We start from the raw sequence: 20,032 nt of genomic DNA on the forward strand, positions 1-20,032 counted from the left end.
ATATGAACGAAGTAAGTCCAGCCGTACAGTACATTGTCAGAGTCTGGCAGGAAACAGAAGAAGCCCCTGACTGGTCTGCTCATCTTTTCCATCCCCAACCCCCATTCTCCAGTGCTGACACAGCATGTGTTTCACTGTTGAGTGACTACTGAAGACACCCGGCCTCCAGAAAATCCCTTCCTTATTCGACTACGCGCAGTCTGCCTCCCCTTGCCTCCTCTTTTCTCTCCACTTTCTGGTTCTTGACATGCTATGGCTTATCCACAGTCTAGTTCTTTTAAACACCAGATGTCCAAAAATAAAAAAATGCAGAAGTCTACACTATGGTTTTGTCTTTATTTCTGGAAAAAACAAAACAATGTTGTAGCAAATACACTTACTTCTCTACTGCTAACATCCAACGTGTCACCAGAGACCTGCTGTGTGCTTACGTCTATATTACTATCAGCACTGTCAAGATCCAGCCATGGCGAGATTAAAACCTCAGCCTACATCAGGGAACATACCTGGAGAACACAGATTAGCAGGACAACGTGAAATTTCAAATGGCAAATCTCCACAGATGCAACATGACAGCCTTATGTACGTGATTTTCAAGGCGAAGACCCCCAACATCCTGTGGGGTGGGATGGTGGTCATCTCTAATTGATCGAACTGATCTAATTGATCAAAATCTGGGGGCTCCTAAGAAGGGAATGTCCTCCTAAGAGGGAGGCTCCTTTACTCCATCAGGAACACTGGGCCGTGTTTGCTCAAACTAGAGGACTTCTGATTTATTAGTAAACTGTCCCTAGTGCAACCTGTTGCAAACTAAGGGATCAATAGTAGCATGAATCAGAAATGCTGGTGCAGCATCTATAAAGAAATTCTCATCAGACAGACTAGTACAAACCAGTTCTCAAGGCTGCCGAGCCTGTCTGCAGCACTATCATTAGATTAACAATCACTGAAGCCCACCAGTTTACACGGATTCCTATCTGGAATGTGTTCCTCAGCTAACCGGAATCCCCAGGGCTGAGCTCACAGGTGCCAAAGATTCTTGGATACTCTCTGTGGGTATAGGGGACATTACTGTGACCCAATGTCTTCCAGAGGACAGCTCTTACAGGTGTTTTTCCTATCTCCCAAAGGGTTCGGCCATGGGATCAACAGCACTGGGCCAAAAGGCAAATAAGGAAACAGACCTCTTGAAACTAATGCTCAGATGCAGGACTGCCCCGCCATGTCTGCTCTCTTCTTCCTTGACACCTCAATGACCTTCCCAGGTCCTTCTACCAATTCTCTGTACCCGCCACTCCTCTGAACTCCAGAAGATAATGCAACCCATGCTGAAATCACCCTTGGGACCTCACTCCTCACATTACTAGCACACATTAAGAAAATAGCCTATGGGATTTGCTCAGGTAGCAGAAGAGGAGGCTGTGGCAATACTACTGAAAAGTGGGAAAAGCCTCCAGGGAGCCATGGAAGCAGCCAGGGTTCCACATCCAGTATGACAGCAGGGAAACAAAATCCCCTCTTACTCTTTGTTTTAGTTAAAGCATCTCTTTAAAGCCCCGAAAACAACTTTTATAGTTGGCCTATAAAACAGCATTGTCCCCAAGTTAAATACATAACCATATATTATAAACCCACAGGTCCTCAGAGTTAAGTCATCTTACAGAGAAGGAGTCTGAGGGGAGGGTGGGCACAGGCTGCCCTCACTGCACAGTCCCAGATGGTTCTGGAGACTTCCTCACTGCCAGGCCAGGGCTGGTCCCCTCTGTTCTTTCCTCAGTATCTTCTTGTATGAGGGCTATGTTTTCAAGGGACAAGGCAGTCATAATATTGCTTCTCCTCTCCACAACCATTGGAATTCATATGCCTTCTCTCCACTGAAAAGTGGTTCTTCCCGCTCCATCCGCCTCCTCCAATCACACTCCTCATGACACCACCACCACCTCTAGTTTTAGCTAACTTTTAAACACTCAAATGCTATTTTCCCAACAATTCGGTTTTTACACCCCATCTCGAATCCAACTCCCTCCCTGCCTCATGTAGAAATTGAAGAAAATATGTTCAGGTTAAAAAGAAGATCAGCTGCCCCAGAGGTACATCTCTAGGGAGCTAGTTGCTGGAAATGGGTCTTCAGTTTGTGCTTGGCAGCAGGTTCGCTGTGAGCTCAGTCTGCGGCAGCTGCTAAGTCAGCCTTAGGTTTTCTTTCTTGAAGCAAAGTGAGTTCCCACAGTGGTCACCTGAACCCGAAGTATTACCCCATTAGAAAGGACAAGCTTGGCAGAAGGGGGTGGCAAGCTGTTTGTAAGTGGTATTTTATAGGTATGACGGACACAGAGTCAGATGTGGCATGAAGTCAGGATTAATCACTGGAACAGCTGGCCAGCGAAGGCAACAGCAGGCAGACAACTGCAAGGAAAAACCGCAGCCAGCCTGATGCCAACGTCAGAGTTAGCAGGTACCCGGCAGGAAGGAAAACAAGAGGGCTGCTGGTGAAAGGCGCTGGGAGCCACGGCCACTTCTTCCCAAGACTGTGTGCGAAGGGAAACAGCAAAAGAGCCAAGGCCCTGGCCACAGCATTAACGACAGGGGCCCTGAGATATACAGTCAAAAGCAGAAAGTAGGACTCCCAACTGTGGGGGAGGAAAGGGTGCTACTCAAGCACACAGGATAGAAATAAACTTGGCAGTAATCTGTTACTTTTTTTTAAGCAGGCAGGCAGCTTTCACTTGCTTTTTTGGAGAGTCAGTCTTATTTGGGGGAAACACTTGTCTCCTCAGCAGGCGGTGTCAGGACACCACTCGGGGTGGCTTTCGTGACTAAGTCACCTTAGTCCTTTGTCCCTGCTCTCCAGACAGGAGCAGAGGCCAGCTGAGAACAGGTTGATGACACCCTCCCTGAATCTGATGGACGGAGCTTGAAGAAAGGTACTGATAACAAAGGCATGGATGTGCAGAGAATGTGTCCCGTGGCTTTGCAGAGTTGAATGTCTTCCGAGCATCATTTCTGGGTTTACAATAGGTCCTTGTGTTCTCTGTTTGTGAAGAGGGTCAGCTGGCAGCTGTTACATGTCTTGGGGAGTTATTGCAGCCAACATTGAAACAAAACCAAGCATAGGATTCCCTAAAAAGTACAAAGTGCTAGGAAGTCTGCCCAGTAGAATCCCGCCAGGTTATCTAGCTAGCCCTAGAGCAGAACACCCGAGCAGCACACACTAGTGGGGGGCTCACTGACAGGGTTAGTCATGTCTCTGTCCCCAGGACAGCCATTTACATCTTTAGCATTCCGACTTCAGAGGTGGGAAAAGATGGACAGCATGCTCAAACAGTGTGGAAGAAAGTGACCCGCTCTGACTACACTAGGTTATAATCAGTGGTTCAGAATTCTTTTCCACTGAAGTACGTCATCACCTTCGAAGATCATACAAGTTCTAAGTGTCTTATCTCAGATGAATTTGTAGTAAGACACAGAGGATCAGCCAACAGCACTAGGGTACCCACAGGGAGCCACAGAGGCACAGTGTAGGTCAACCAAACTAGACGGTGGCACATGCTCACCCTCAGGGACTTACAAGTGCTAACTGACCAGCTTCAGGAGCATCTCTGTCCATGGGAAAGCGAAGGCCGGGCAGGAGGGACGAGTCCTAAACTCGGTTTCCTGGTAGAGCTGAGGGTTAATCCTTACCATCAGTCTTCTCCAGAGGGCCTCAGTTCTTCCTACTTCCCTTAAATCACATTTCACTGTCAATCAGGGTCCAGCTCTACCTTCTTGAAGGACAAACCACAGGAGCAAACTAAACCCACATTCCCAATGGACAAGCAGAGTGGCCCAGCCAGTACAAAGAGATCTGCAGAAGTCTAGCAGATTCAACTGTTTCTCTAGCATGCCGGCCTCAGGCCATCCGGGGAATTACATCTCACATTCGGAACCTCAGTGTTAGCTAACTAAACAGTTAGAAGGAAGAGGAGGAGGAACTCCTCCACTGCTGACAAGTGGGCTACAGGCTGAGTGGCATGAAGCCATCCATCTACAGCAAAAGCATGTGTCACGGTAAACGGAAGAACCAGCCAGTTTCTTATCTCAATGCTCAGAGAAGGGAGCTTAGAGAGTGGGATGAGCAAGAGGTTTATTGCTTACCTAATAAGTAAGGAGACTTTCTTTTCCCCACTGTGTTAACAGAAGCAAATGAAATCTGCCTGTAATGTCCACTATGGTGGGCCTTTGCTGCCAAGACGAACTCGCTCCACATGAACTCGCAGCAGGTACTTAACCCCCAGAAGACAGAGCACACAGCAATGCCACAGGTGAACCCCACTACTCAATTCTGTGGGTAGAGCCCATTTTTAAAAATTAAAATATGGGCCTGGATTCCATAAGTGAAGATAAACACGCAGGCAGGTTAAGCAGTACATTACATGTGCGGCTGTTCAACATGACAGCTACAGTTTTCTTAAGAGAAACACAGCAAAAAAAGAAAGAAAGAAAAAGAGGAAGGCTACAAAACATTACCAAGCTTGCAAATCTTTAAAAGAATGAAAGGAAAGTTACTTCACTCATAACCTCCCCTCTCTTTCATGCTTCCTCCCGCTCTCTTTTCTCATGCTGTAGACCATATCCAGAAACCATTCTAGACAAGGCTCTGTCACACAGTTCTATCTCCAGCCCTATCCATTCATTTTTTTCCATCTCTCTGGCAAAAGCTACAAAATACAAAAAAAGATGAGTCAAAAAATTGAAAAAAAATAATTTAAAGCACTTAACAAAAGCTGGATAGCTTCACCATATAAATGAGAACACCAAAGAATATAGGCATGCTGGGTATGATGCTGCATGCCTTTAATGCAGCACTTGAGAGGCAGAGGCAGGCAGATCTCGGAGTTCGAGGGTAGCTTAGTCTATGTAGTGAGTTCCAGGACAGCCTGGGCTCCGCGGTGAGACGCTGTCTTAAAGAAAGGCAATCACCCTCCGCAGGCCTGCAATATCAGCGGCAGTGTTTACAGTAGCTGCAGCTTTGGCCTTTGCTACTTTTCCTTTCTAGGAGGTAGCTGTATGCATTTCCTAGGGAAACAGACCGCTGACAGCTCTGTCTTCCTCCATAGCAGGGTACAGGCGCCATGGTTCTCCACCACATCTGTATCTGGAAGCTTTGACATGCGCAATTCCTACTTTTGCCCATTTTTAAATTCCTCTAGGCAGTCTCCTTCCCACTTTTAACTAATATCTTAAAAAGGGGAGGGGGAGTCAGAGGTTAAAGGGCAACAGGGAGAAAGGTCACTGAAACAACACAGCATCTCTCCAGGAAAGCCCACCTCCGCAGTCTCCTCATGTGCAGGCACAGGCACATGCCTTCACTGCAAGCGGCGGGCAGAGCAGATGCGGCCGGGGCTGAAACCCCTCTCGCCAGGCAAACTGTTTCCAGACTCCGGGTGCTCTGGTGTCATGGAGTTTTGCTACGGTCAGAAGCAGCCACCTATGTCTGATCCATTTAATGCCTTTGTTTCTAATAGAATTGAATGAGTTTAATAGAATTTTGCAGTAATCACAGCACTCAGAAGGCTGAAGAAGTTAGACTGACTGCTGTAAGTTTAGACCAGTCTGGGTCTGAGACAGACTGTGTTTCAGGGGAAAAAAATGAAATAAATGTGCATAATTTAGTCTTTAAAAATAGCCAAGTTTAACAACTGGCTGGCAGATTTTGTGAAAGTTAGCAACTGGCTCCTGAGAACTGACAGCCCCCTTTCTTACCCTGCAGGGCCAATCAGATTTCTCCAGAGCGCAGCTTGTGGCTCCAGCTGTTGAGAGGCTGCAGTCTGGGGCTTGGTTCTGCAATTTCCGTGTCCACTTCGGATCTACAACCTCTAGAATCCTCGCCTCCTCTTGCATGACTGAGGCAGGCTTTGTTGCAAACTGTAGTGGTCCCCTGAATGCCTCACGATACTCTGCGACCACTGTCTTTCCTTAGTAGTGTGTACGTTCTGAGAAGTGTACGTCATGGGGCTTCTGTCACTGTCTAAACAACATGAGGGGACTTACACATATCTAGAGCCCTGACCTCTTGACAGGGCTGAAAGTAGGCAAGTCTGAAGACACAGCAAGTCCCCACTGTCACAACACAGTTAACTTCTAAGTAGGTGTACATGCTAAGATGACAATTCACAGTCTAGTACCTGATCAGGTAAGCCGGTGGCGGCAGAGTGACTCATCTTCAAGCACCAGGTAATCACAGAACTGAGTGTGCTTCATCTTTATGCATCTGGAGCATGCTGGGCTGCACACCAGCATCGCACAGGCCTGTGAGAGTCGCGTTATAACTGTTTTGGGATGGCTACCAGATCCATAGGCTGCAGAAATTTGTCAGCTCCATTATAACCCCATGGGATCACATCTTTCATGAGAGAAATGCCTCAAGGTGGCCTCTGCCTGTAATCTCAGCTAGCCAGCAGCTCAGAAACTGGATTGAGTCTCCCTTCCCTAAAACCTCAGCCTGAAGGTTGTTCTTGCCGTTTACTGTTTAAAATCCTTGAACTCTAATAGAACAATCATGTTCCTTGAAGCCTATTGTGGGCAGCAATTGCTGCTGTTCTCAGGGCGATGGTGCAAACGTCTTACTGCAACCATGCTGCACAGGCTGCTAGCAGAACAGGGTGAGCTTGGGCATGCTTACAGCCTCGTCACTGGCTCTCTTCTTGATGGACCCGCTTTCCCGACTATGCACTCCGATTTTAACTGATGCAATGCCCTCTGAAACTGACTGACTAATCTCTTTCCAAGCTTTCTCTCATTTCCCACACGTCTGGCTCACATGGGCCTCTTTGCCTGGGAGGTGAAGTTGGTTCTCTTTTTCAAGTATCAGTGCCTGTTCTGAGTGGTGAGGAGTTTGTGTTCAGTACTATGTGACTGTTCAAGTTTTTATTTTCTACCAAAAAAGGAGAGAAGACTATAGATTTCCTATAGATTCTTGGCCATTTATCAGATGATCTTGTGGGTCATCTGTATGGTATAAACGAGAAAGGCTTGGCAAGCAGGATCAGAACAGAGTTTTACTCTTGTCCAATTACATAAGCAACAATAGGCATATCTTATATGTATGCATGAATCACTATACATATACATACATACTACATGTACAATATATTTTATGCATGTAGAGATGTATTTATTATATTTCCTATGCCCATGATATATGTAGCACTGGGTGAGGCCTGGGTGTAGCTCAGTGGCAAAGCTTGCATTTACCATGTATAAAGCTCTGGGTTTCATCCTTTGCAACAAAACCTAAGCTACACCTAAAGTCCAAGTGGTCAGTGTGAAATCTCAGTGTCTGTTTCTGAATGCGTACAACTTGAGTATTATTCTATGCTCCGATTCCCTTGCTTTTCCATCACAGTTTGTACTCCAAAGTGGGGAGCAGACAGTGTCTCCTCGGCCACTCAAGCAGGTTTTCTTCGCTCCTTCCTCTTCCTCAGCTATGTACTCAGGTTTTCCTACACATACTCCACATCGGCCATACTGCAGTAAGTTAAAGCCATTCACTAAAAATAGAAGAGGGTCAACAATAACAAACCCCAGGCTCTCAAGGGCTGCTCATGTCTAGGATGATTCAAGCGGCAGCTTTTCTTTATAGGAAACGAAGTTTGAAGTTTCACGTTCAGATGCAGTCTGTTGAAAACACCTGGAAATGATTTCAAAGTCACTATCCTAATAGGTATCACTTCCAACCTAACCATTACTGGCCTTTGAAATATGGAAGCTAAAAACAGACTGGACAGATCAAATACTATAGATAAAAGCATTTTGAAAATCATACAGCCCTATGAAAACATAAGGTGGGGGTGTTAAAAATGGATTTGGACATGAACTCTCCCAAGCTCACTCATTCCAACAGCTCCCTAACGTTTGGAAGCAGACAGAAAGCAGGCAGACTTTACTCCAGATCCAGTTCAGCGTGGGACAGGGATCATTTGGGGCCAGCCGACTTTAATCAAGCCACTCTCCGTCCACATGGAAACAAACCGAGGTTTGGTCACATGCCACTGTTGTTCACACAAGGCCACAGCACTCACTTTCTTAGAGGCCAGTTGGAAATTATGTGATCAAATTTGAGTACAACTTTCTGAGAGTTGTGTGTGGTCTTTCTAACAAAGGAGCTTTATATTTGTGGCTGACTTAAAATCTCTTGCCTGTAACTAATCAATTGATAAAACAGTCACAGTAGCAAAAGGGCATATAAAGCAAAAGAAATGTTAATGTGTTAACTGAGTGCAATTTATGGTTTATTCTCATTGATCAGATCCAGGCAAGAATATGGAAGAGAAGTACTGCTTTTAAAAAAAAAATCAACTACTGAGCACTGGTGTTCTCCTCCTGAGCCCCGTGTGTATAATGTCACTGAGCTACATCTCCAATCCATCAAAACCTTGAAACACTGAGGCTGCTCAGGCAAAGAGATTTTGGTTATGTTACATCTAAAAGAAACACATACAGTAAGAGAAGCCAAGTGTTTTAAAGAACTATGAAACCCACTGAAATAATTCAAACCTAGGCAAACCTTTCTTTCTACACAAATTAGGTTCACAGATAGCAGCTGGTAGTAACCACTGTGATCCGATCTCAGCGCCCTGTGCTTACTAAGTGCTTGAACAAACAGTACCTTATTTGGGCTTTGCAACATCATGAACCAGAAAGCCCTGGCATACTGATAAGGGGATTAACTACAGTAATGAATTGGAATATGTGTCAGAACAGAATGTGATACATTGCCCAAGGGTAGAGATTATACACTAAGTGTTTCGTGCCTCTTGACACTGTGTGAGCAAGGGCTCAATACCTATCTATTACGCTGAACCAAACGGACGATGCAGCCAATGCCGCTTTCATAAAACAAAGGAAAAGGGGGTGCATGCGTTGGCTTGCTGCTCACGTCATGCCAGCGAAGTGGCTACAGAGATGGCGAGACTTCATTTTACTTAATGGTTCTGATTAAAAAAATCTTTGTGTGTTGGGAATGTGGGCATGTGCATGTCATTGTGTGTGTGTGTGTGTGTGTGTGTGTGTGTGTGTGTGTGTGGTCAGAGAACGAACTCTAGATTCTATCCTCGCTTTCCATCTTGTTTGAGAGGGTCTCGTGTTGGCCAGTGTGTATGTGTGCTAGGCTAGGCTGCCTGCAAGCTTCCAGACATCCCCCTGCCTGCAGCTCTCATCCCACAGGAAGCTCTCTGGGGCACTACAGATGCACACATTGCATCCAGCCTGACATGGGTTCGTAGTCTGAACTCAAGTCCTCAAGTTTCCATGGCGAGCACTTGACCCAGGGAGACACACCCCAGTCCTATTTTAGTATTTCCACTGTTGTGATCTCTGTGGCAGGCATGTACTATTTTTGAAATTCACCAGTGAAATAAAAATAAAAGTGATTAGCTAAACTTGTCAATGAAGAATTGATATTAATTTAAAAACAAAACCCTCAAATCACATATTTTGGTAGGAAACAAAAGAGACCTGGGGATTGTGCTGTAGCTGGATCACACTTGAACCCAATTTACAGTATCCTAAAAAACCCACACTTATGGGATGCCACCAGATGACAGGCAGTGACCAGTGCCCTAGTGGTTTAAAATGTACAGAATATCTGGATCTAGTTTGCCTAAAGTATGCTTTATACCCCTCAACTGCAATCTCCTACTTTGAAGAGTGGAACAAAATGGCATTTTCTCATTATCAAAGGTGTTGAGCACTGAGGGCCTGAAGCTTTATTACATGTAGCAACAGTTAGCGTGTCCTTACTTCCCCTAACCTGGAGGCACTTGGCTGGTGTTAAATTTGGCCAAGTAAAAAGATTCATTTTATCGGGGACTGCAAACGGCCTATCAGAGTACAGACCAGATTCTGTAACTCAAATTCTACAACAGGTCATTCTTCCGCCCTTGGGCTCATACCTGACTGATGATTACGGGATACGCCTGGCTGTCTATAATTATACCACTGCCAAGAAAGAGAACAAACTTCTGGAGAAACACCACTCCGTCAGCTAAACGTGCTCACGAAGTCTTCAACTTCCAGAAGTCTTTGTTTAACTCTCAAATTATTGTCTAACTGTTCTGTCCCACATCCCTGGGACACTGCTGGTGGCCACGGTAGCCACACCAGGGTGCTCCCAGGCTACCTCTGCCTTGGCACTTAGCAGCTGTATGGCCTCAGGGGGGAACTTCAGCCGAGGGTCCTACCAGCCCAAGAGGTGTCACTGGGCAAGCAGACATGCTGAACGGATTCTTTTCCAAATGGAGGCTCAGTTGATAGTCGTGGAAAGACAGATATTCTCAGCCCAAGCTCAATCAGGTCCGTTCCCTGGGAGGTTCCTATACTGTTCATGGAGGAGACCCAATTCCAATATTAGAAAGCCAGAATACTTCCTAAGACCCATCCTGCAAGTTCTTCATTAGTAACTTTTTGCTTAGAGACAAAAAGAAGTAAGTGTCAGTCTCTAAGAATTTATGGAATCTACATCTTAAGTTGAAATATGATAGATAACTTTTTTTTTAAGAGTTAAAGGACACTATTAATAACTTCTCCAGGACAACAGACATGAACCAGGTACTCTAAGCAAGACACCATCATGAGGCCTTTGGCTATGTAAAAAAAGCAAGGAGTGAATGGGTCTAAACGCTCAGCTTCCTTTGCACAGGTCCACACCCTGATTTCAGAATCTAAAAACTAGCAGGCACAGTAGAGAATATGGAAACTAAGATACACACGATGTCTACATACACATGAAGATAAGAGCTATTTGGAGCTGATATGCATCAAATTTTTAATTTGGTAATGATTCTGTGGGTCTTAGAACAATTTTTACATAATTTAGAATTCTACACCTGCAGCTTCACAGTATTTCTGAGTTTGCTACAAACGACCACCTTTTGGTTTGTTTCTTGTTTGTTTGTTTTTCTTTTTTGAGGTAAGATCCCATGGTGCTGGCCTGGCTGGCCTGCAGCTCATTAAACAGAGCAGACTGGCCCCAGATTCATGGCAGTCCTCCTGCCTGGGCGCCACTGCACTAAAGGACACTTACATATCATGGAATGACGTTAACAGACTTCATGCCAAGTACAGTCCTGTTTAGTGTAAGGGCTGCATTTCCAGTCTGTCGTCCAAAAACAAACCTGGAGATATATCAAAAATTATACATATAGATGACTTTAAAATACCAAACTCAAAACTAGGAAACACAATTTCTCTAAAGGGTACTTTTGAAAGATCTGAGGAGGTCCAAGTTGTATTACCTGCAAACAAAGATGTTTCAGGCTGAGAACAGTGTTGGAGTACCTTGTGCCTAGTCAGATTGTGTGTGTGTGTGTGTGTGTGTGTGTGTGTGTGTGTGTATACAAAACACACCTGTGAGCACATATGCAAGCACACATTGAGCCTAGCTGCCCATACGAAGTTCAGCACTATATTCTTGCAGGTAGCTAATAAAGGATGGACAAAATAGTGCAATTTGCTGGGAAAGCAAAACTTCCTGTCTCACTTTTTTCTTCCACGAATGACAATAAATGAATCACTAAAGTTTCCTGTGAAACTTAAGAAAATAAATGTGGTGCACTGAATATCCAGCATAAATTACTTACTAAACAAGTGATGGGTCAGGTATGGCTTAAGACAGCTTTGAAGTACAAGTCCAGTATCAGTTAACAAAAGATATATAAATAAGAGACCAATTATATCAATCACTAGAAAGTGAGAAGTTAGTAGCTGTTTTTGAAAAACTGAAGGCTATGCTTTGAAGAAAGACAACCATCATGCAACAGACCTACTAATTGCTGCTTCTGTGGCGACCTAAGAGAAACTGTTCCTGCTTCCCCTCCAGCCTAGCCCTAGGGGATGGTGATTCACCTTTGCTTTTCAAAGCACATCTGATTTCTTCCAGCCATTCCGGAGTCCAATAACAAAGAGGATTCAGATCTAGCACTGGAGGAGAACAACCGGACGTGGGCTCTGCACTTGAACCAACAGACCCAAACCCTCTGCAACTACGTACTGGACTACCGCACAGCAACCAACAGTCTTATGGAAGGATAAAGAAAGCCAGTGACAACGTGCTTCTAATTGCACAGGAGACTGGGCAGTAACAATATTTTATATTCTGCCCACTAAGCAGCATGCATTTTTATAAAGCTTTTTCCAGCCAGAAACAACTGAAGGAGTCCTAACTCATTTTCCAAGATGAAGAGGAAACCAAAGGGGAAGAAAAGAGATCATTGGAACCACTCCTTCAAGAGTGGGGTAGAGGGATGGCCGAAACAGACTGAAGTGGCTGCTTTGAAATCCTTCAGGTTCAGACAGCAAGCTACACTAATCTCATCTTTTCTACAAGGACACAGTCATTTCTTTTCTCTTTTTAAAATTTAATTTTATTTATTTTTTCACCTGTCATCTATGCCTCCAGTAATAAAATGTCTGCCTTCCATATACTGCTGTGGGTTACGTGAGGAAAATGTTCATAGACATGACAGAGGAATTCTGGAGTGTGCTCACAGAACCGCAGCCTGGCATCTCTATCAGCACTTCTTGCCCTTCACAACAGCTCAGCACACTTGGGAACAAGGACCACTCATCTTCCTGGTGGGTACCTGCACAGCACAGGCTCCTGCCAACCAAGTTCTTTGTTCCTTTTTCTGCTTTGATGAAAATCTGGAGAAGGCTGCCCCCTTGTGTTCATCTTGATGTAGCTGCACTTCAATGGCCACCACTAATGCCTGTATCATCCAGAGGTCCTGGAGCACAGACCTTGGTCCATTCAGGGCCACACTGTAAGAGACTTGCTGGGGCTTTCAGAGAAGCATCAGGAATTCTGAGTTGCCCAAGTCTGGGACAGCTGTTTTGGACCTCTCTGGAGGCAGAGCCACTTTATACACCTAATCAGGATAAGGACTGCCTTCTTAAAACTCCAGATGGAGCGATTCCTGTCCGTTTATGTCTCTGGCTCTGTGGAAGTGACCTGAGACAGTCCACACTTAGAGCAGGGGCAAAGAAGGCACTGGAAACAGCAGAGCAACCGAACAATGAGAGGATGGCCCAAGACACAGGCAAAGGGGAGGTTCCTGGAGGCTCCCAAACTAAGAGAGATGGCGAGCTGTAAAAGATCACCCGACTCAACCCTCCTATGTGTGGATGTCCTGAATCTAGACACCCCGTCAAGGCGAGCTGCTGAAAGGCCACAGCTGGGATAAGCAGTGCTGTTTCTGCGGCCAGCAGCTAGTTACCCCACCAGCTGCCCAGGTCAGCAGCTAGTTACCCCACCAGCTGCCCAGGTCAGCAGCTAGTTACCCCACCGGCTGCCCAGGTCAGCAGCTAGTTACCCCACTGGCTGCCGAGGTCAGCAGCTAGTTACCCCACTGGCTGCCGAGGTCAGCAGCTAGTTACCCCACTGGCTGCCGAGGTCAGCAGCTAGTTACCCCACTGGCTGCCGAGGTCAGCAGCTAGTTACCCCACCGGTTGTCGAGGTGGGATCACAAGTAGGAATGGCCTACAAATGATTTGAAAGACTAAGACACAGAGTGAAAAATATACCAGACAGTACAGTGAGCATAAAGTCAATGTGTACAAGCAAATGATTAGGTTAGGGAACTAAGCCACAAAAGCTTGTCTTTTCAGAACAGACAAAATTTAATGTAAGAAGTTGTCTTTTTTTTTTTTTTAATTTTCTTTTTTTTTAAGTGACTAAATGCCAAGAATGATTTAAGACTTAGGAGCTGGCTCAGCAGGTATGTACAAACATGGATCTGAGTTTGAATCCCCAGAAAAGCTGTTCGTGGTGGCCCATGTACCTGTAACCCAGCTCTGTGGGAGGTAGACAGGTGGACTGCTGGGGTTTGCTGGCCACCAGTCCAACTCCAGTCCAGTGACTCAGTGTCAAAGACTTGAAGGCAGAGGATGAAAGAGCAGGACACGTGTCCTCTGGCCTCCACATACGTGCACTGGCACACAGACCCACACATGTGCATCTGTCACCCACTCCCCACAAAAGATGGTTTACATCCTTTCTACCTTCCTCCAAGTCTCTCCCCCACAAATCCCAACTCTACAGAAAGGTACAGATTAGGGAAAGGCTGTGTCAACACAGGAAAAGGTCTCATACAAATGCCAGACTCTGAAAAATGGAACTACACTAAAGGCCATCCAGGTGCTTGAGAATTAATTCATGCCACTAAGAGAGCAGCTGGTCTCTCCAGAAGTTGAAAATAAGAGGCCCCGGGCTTCACAAAGATTCTGCAGTGAGACAGACCAGGGGGAAATCACAGGCTCTGCCTGGTGGCTCAAGTTGAGACAGTTGGTCTAGAAGCCACAAAAAGAAGGGAGACGGGGGCCGGGCGGTGGTGGCGCACGCCTTTAATCCCAGCACTCGGGAGGCAGAGACAGGCGGATCTCTGTGAGTTCGAGGCCAGCCTGGGCTACCAAGTGAGGTCCAGGAAAGGCGCAAAGCTACACAGAGAAACCCGGTCTCGAAAAACCAAAAAAAAAAAAAAAAAAAAAAAAAAAAAAAAAACCAAGAAGGGAGACGGGGCTTATATGAGAACAGGAGAGGCTTCTTCCCCCAAAGAGACTAGCACAAGGGCATGTCCCCTGTCTAAAATCCTCACCTGGAGCTAGGAGACTAGATACAAAAGCGTCCAGGTGTAGTGGCGCCCAGGCAGGAGGACTGCCACAATTCTGGGGCCAGTCTGCTCTGTTTAGTGAACTGCAGGCCAGCCAGGCCAGCACCATGGGGTCTTATCTCAAAAAAGAAAACACAGAATGACACAGGCAGGGCTTAAGCCACACACCTCTGTTCAGTTCCATGTCAAATTACAATTTCACCCATAAAATTATTATCTACTATCTATGCACATCTACACATGAATGTGCTTATGCATATATAAAAGTCTAGGCATTATACTGCTGTTAACACATGCAGAAATCACTTCTAGAGAACTGACCTCCATAGAGTCTTACATACTGAGCTGCAGAGAAGAGCATGGTCATGACTCTGTTCTGCAAACAAAATAAAATGCCTTAACATAGACATTAATGAACTAGACAGACAAAAAGGATTTCAAGCACATGTGCAAGAATAAATGCAAGAGAGTAGCCCCCAAATGACAACCAGCTGGGATTCAACCAGACTCCAAAGTCAACTTATGGGCGATACAGAGATGTCTAGATGGTTTACAGCGCTTTTTGCTCTTTCAGAGCTTGGCTCCCAGCACTCATCCCAGCAGCTCAAAACTACCTGTACTTCTAGCTCCAGGGGACCCAACACCCTTTTCTGGCTTTTGAGGGCACCCACACACCAACGGCACACACATACATACACATACATACACATAAAAATATAAAGTAAATCTTAAAGAAAAATGAATTAATGAGGTCCTGGCTAGTTTTTGGTAGACCTGACAGAAGCTAGAGTTATCTGGGAAAAGTAACCTCCACTGAGAAAGCGCTTTCATCAAACATGCTTTAGGCATGTCTGTGGGGCATTTCCTTGATCAATGATGGATGTGGGAGGGCTCAGTTCACTGTGGGCAGTGCCGCCCCTGGGCTGGTGGGCCCCGGTGTTGTAAGAAAGCAGGCCGAGCAAGCCATGGAGAATAATCCAGTTAGCAGCACCCCGCCACGGCCTCTGCATCAGCACCTGCCTCCAGGTTCCAGCCCTGCTTGAGTTTGTACCTTGGCTTCCCTCAGTGATGGACTGACCAGGATACGTAAGCCCTTTCCGCCTTAAGTTGGATTTGGTCACGGTGTCTTTTTCACAGCAACAGAAACCTAACTAGACAACAAAAATCATCAAAATCAAACAAAGAGACTGGCAAAATAGAAAACATAGAAATACAGAATAGAAAACATAGAAATACAGAATAGAAAATCTAGAAATACAGAATAGAAAATATAGCCTTGCAGCAGCACCAGTACAATGGAATCTCTTCCTGCCCCCATTTTTTCCTGCTGCAGTGCTGGATAATGAGTCCAGGGTCAGCATAAGCAATTTTGAAAATTCACTAATAACCAAGTGGTAGTAAACATCAGGGAAGGAGCAGTAAGATGGCTGAGAAGTACTGTGCACCTGGAAAAATGTCAAACTGAGTAAGTTTATGGGTTACCTTGTCCACATTCTGGAAAAGTGGACACAAGCATGTGAATTACACAGCACAACATGTCAGAAGAGCAATACAAGAAAGAGCACAACTCCCAAATGCCTGGTAGAGAGCTGGGGACGTAAAGAAAACACAGGGAACCTAATGGCCGTCTGGGGCCAGAGAATAAATAATCACCAGGGGCCAACTAGCACTCCAGACTGATACCTGAGCTGTTAACCCAGGAGCACTCTGCTGAGGAACCTCAAAGGGAGCTCCAAAGGGTTTCCAGGACAACTGCAGGCTTACTCAGCCTGAGATCATACTCTCCTGTTAAGAGGTTCAGAAGGTCCCTGCTCAACAGCCTTGCCTCGTTCAGCCCAGACAGCAGGGGAGGAAGAAGCATTAGTTTCAGTGTCTAACTGGAGAATTGCCAATAATCTCACCATGGCTCTGGGGATTAGATAATCTTATTAAAACACAACTGCCCAGGCACGATGGTGGCTGTCTGCAATCTCAGCACTTGAATGGTAGAGGCAGGAAAATGAGTTCAAAGCTACCCTCAGCTACGTAGCAAGTCTGAAGTCAGCTTTGGTTACCCAATACCCTATCTTAACAAAAAGGGAAAAATTACAAAAAATAAAACAAAGCTACCTAACCACCTAAATCCTCTTCAACAAGAAATGTTCAGATTAAGAAACAACTTTGCTCTTACCCATCACCTTCAAGTATTTATTTTCATGTGTGTGTGTGGTGTGATGTATGTGTTCCCATGTGTTCAGATGCACATATATGGATGTGTTTTTGGACTGGTTGTCCAAAAACACCATATAATGTACTCTCTATTTTATTTCCTGAAGCAATCTAGTGTAGCTAGCCAGCTTGCTTTGGGGATCCCATCTCTGCCTCCCCAATGCTGGACTACAGAGAAACGGCCATGCCTAGCTGGCTTTTATGTGGCTTCTAGGGCTCTGACTCTGGTCCTCAAACTGGCACTACAAACATTCTCTCAGCCCAATTCTAGTATTTTTATAACGAGGAGCTAAGCCTTGATCCTTTCCCTGTTCTTTATGTGCCTAATTACACTGTAAACTTCGAAAAGCACATGATGGGCACTAGGCAGCTCAGTGACCGTATCAATTAACTCATCCACTCAGTAACATCCACGGGACACACACGAGCAACTAGGCATTGAGACTTAGGAGGCCCAGTCCCTAAGGAGTCTGCAGTTAGCCTCCTGCTAAATCAGCACAGGTGACGTGCTACGAGTGGTGAGTGGTAACCTTGGTGCTCGCCTTGCCTAGTCACGGATGAACTGATGGATCTATCTGTCCTCTACACAAAACCAGGAAAGGGGGACTCACTTTTAAAAGAACACAGTGTGTTTTGTTCTAAGGAAGAACTGCATGCCTTCTCCGCCTACTGCTCTGAACATAATCCTGGAGGCACAGATGATGACTTCCTGTGCTCCTGTCAGCTTACAAACATTAATCAATACATTGCCTTTTAAGAAATCATACTAAGATTTTGTGGTCTTTGTACTTATGAAGATTTCTCTTCAGAATGTCATTTTAAAAGTACGTGTATTTGACCACATTACAAAAAGAATTCAAAACTTCATTCTAAATCTGTTCCCACTTAGACGACTGTTTGTTGACCAGGTATGTGGCTGTTCATAGCAGACAACAGTATAGTAGTTCTCAAGATGTGGGTTGTGACCCCTTTGGGGGTTGAACGACCCTTTCACAGGGGTCGCCTAAGATCATTGGAAAACTCAGATTTTACATTGTGATTCTTAACAGTAGCAAAGTTCCAGTTATGAAGTAACAATGAAAATAATTTTATGGTTGGGGGTCAGCACACCATGAGGACCTGTAAAGGGGTCTCAGCGTTAGGAAGGCTGAGAACCACGGCTCTAGGACGACAGGATTACTACTGAGAACCACAGCTCTAGGATGACAGGATTACTACTGAGAACCACGGCTCTAGGACGACAGGATTACTACTGAGAACCACTGCTCTAGGATGACAGGATTACTACTGTCCACTTCCTCCTTCACCTTACATGTAAGCTTGCACACATGGTTTCCTGCCTCCTCCAACCTGCCAAGCCACAGCCCTGTCTCCAAGACCTGACATCTCCCAAAGGTCTGCTTCCACAGTTAAGCTCCAACACAAACCTGGAGCCACAAGGTTCCCATGCTGTTTCTCAATAAGGGGGCTCTCAGTGTGATCTCAAGCTCTCTCTGGAAGCTCCCACAGGTTCAGTCTTTGTAACTGTGAATCACTGGGAATGAAAGGCAACGCACCTGATTTCTTTCCTCAGCCCTGCTGGAGAACGTCTTTCTAACCGACTTCACTGGACAGAGTACTGGTCCTGAGAACGTTAGCCAATGGCCCACTTGAAGTCCGGACAGAGTACTTAGTCCTGAGAACGTTAGCCAATGGCCCACTTGAAGTTATTAAACAGACAAAATGATGACACCTTTTCTGAATTGTAAAAGCCTTTTTTTTTTTTTTAAACTGGAGCTGAGGACCGAACCCAGGACCTCAAGCGCCCTACCACTGAGCTAAATCCCCAACCCCTGTAAAAGCCTTTTAATCTTCATACTTAAGTATTTCACTTGTGATTTTTGTTTCATCTTTTGGAGGCCTACTTACCAATAATAATGTTTCCTATAAAAATAAATGATAACGGCCATGAGACTTCATTAGCATTTTGCCTTTTGATATTTTTGAAACAAAATGAAGCTGTATATGCCACTAAACCTTATAGCAGCCTTCCTTGATCCTCATCCCACAGTTGACGAAGTGAAAGGAGGTTAAGTGCCTGCCAGGTTTACTAAACTTGTTACTAAACTAATCTAGCCAGAGCAGCTAAACTGGAATTTTAATCCAGAATATCCCATTTTTAAACCGTACACTGTGCTTTTCCCAACTCAGTTCAGGAATAAATTTTACAAGACAGAATGAGCAAACTGAAGAAAACACATTAACACTATTACCTATGAATGCGTGCGCACACACGTGTGTGTGTGTGTGTGTGTGTGTGTGTGTGTGTGTGTACATGATCTCAAATAGGAAACAAACGGTATCTAAATAAAAGGTAAAAAGAAAAATGAAAGAAATAACATAAGCCCACTGCCCAAAGACACAAGACATCAGCAGCATCTGTTTACCCTGTCAGCCCATCTCTCAAGTGAATTAATTACCTTGACCTTGCTGTCAATTTTTTATAGACACATTTGTTTCTAAGCAATCTACAGTATTTACATGCTTTTAACCTTTATATGGAAATTCTGTAATCTGCTTGTTTTCAATTCACTGTATTTGTGAGACTGCCCAAAACTGATAATATCATTCATTTCACTCACGCATAACATTCCATTTCATAACAACAATATAATTTCCATCTATGGGCATTTAATTTGCTCTTCTCTCATGAACACCAGCACTATTAACATCCTTGTGTGTGTTCCTTTAAGCATCTGGGTACCATGCATCCTTCAAAACATTCAACAATTTTACAAACTCAACACAAGGTATTGCCAAATTTTAATATTTCTGCCCTTCTAATGATGATGAGCGAACACTCTATTATGATTTAAAATGCATTTCTGAGTTACTTCGTATCTGTCTGCCACATATATTCACATTTGAGGTCATAATTGGAACATGCTTTTTCATTCAACATCAAGTTCCTCTTTTCTGAAAGACTCAGCTGTGGAGTTTTCATAAAATCTGTCACTACTCAAAACTCCTCCTTACTGTGGTCACTCCGAAGTTTCTTTCCACAAGCTAGCCTCAGGGTCTTAAAAGAAATACCTCTCCCTCAAGAAACATTAAAAAAAATTACTTAACACATTTATATCTTACCATAAAATGTATCATTAAAATCCTTAAGACAATGTCAAATTGAATTCCAAATGAATGCA

General features: G+C 44.8%; 1 protein-coding gene and 1 long non-coding RNA gene across 2 annotated transcripts in view; one reads left to right on the plus strand and one right to left on the minus strand.

Annotated features, from left to right (window-relative positions):
• The window catches only part of Efl1 (elongation factor like GTPase 1), a 126,780-nt gene that overhangs the window by 48,341 nt on the left and 58,407 nt on the right, over nucleotides 1-20,032 (minus strand). The window lies entirely within an intron of this gene.
• On the plus strand, nucleotides 17,982-18,586 carry LOC131917922 (uncharacterized). The gene is made up of 2 exons (XR_009380781.1): nucleotides 17,982-18,164; nucleotides 18,424-18,586. It is a non-coding gene; the product is annotated as an uncharacterized LOC131917922 (long non-coding RNA).

This window comes from Peromyscus eremicus, chromosome 1 (genome assembly GCF_949786415.1).
Source record: "Peromyscus eremicus chromosome 1, PerEre_H2_v1, whole genome shotgun sequence".
Classification (NCBI taxonomy): domain Eukaryota; kingdom Metazoa; phylum Chordata; class Mammalia; order Rodentia; family Cricetidae; genus Peromyscus; species Peromyscus eremicus.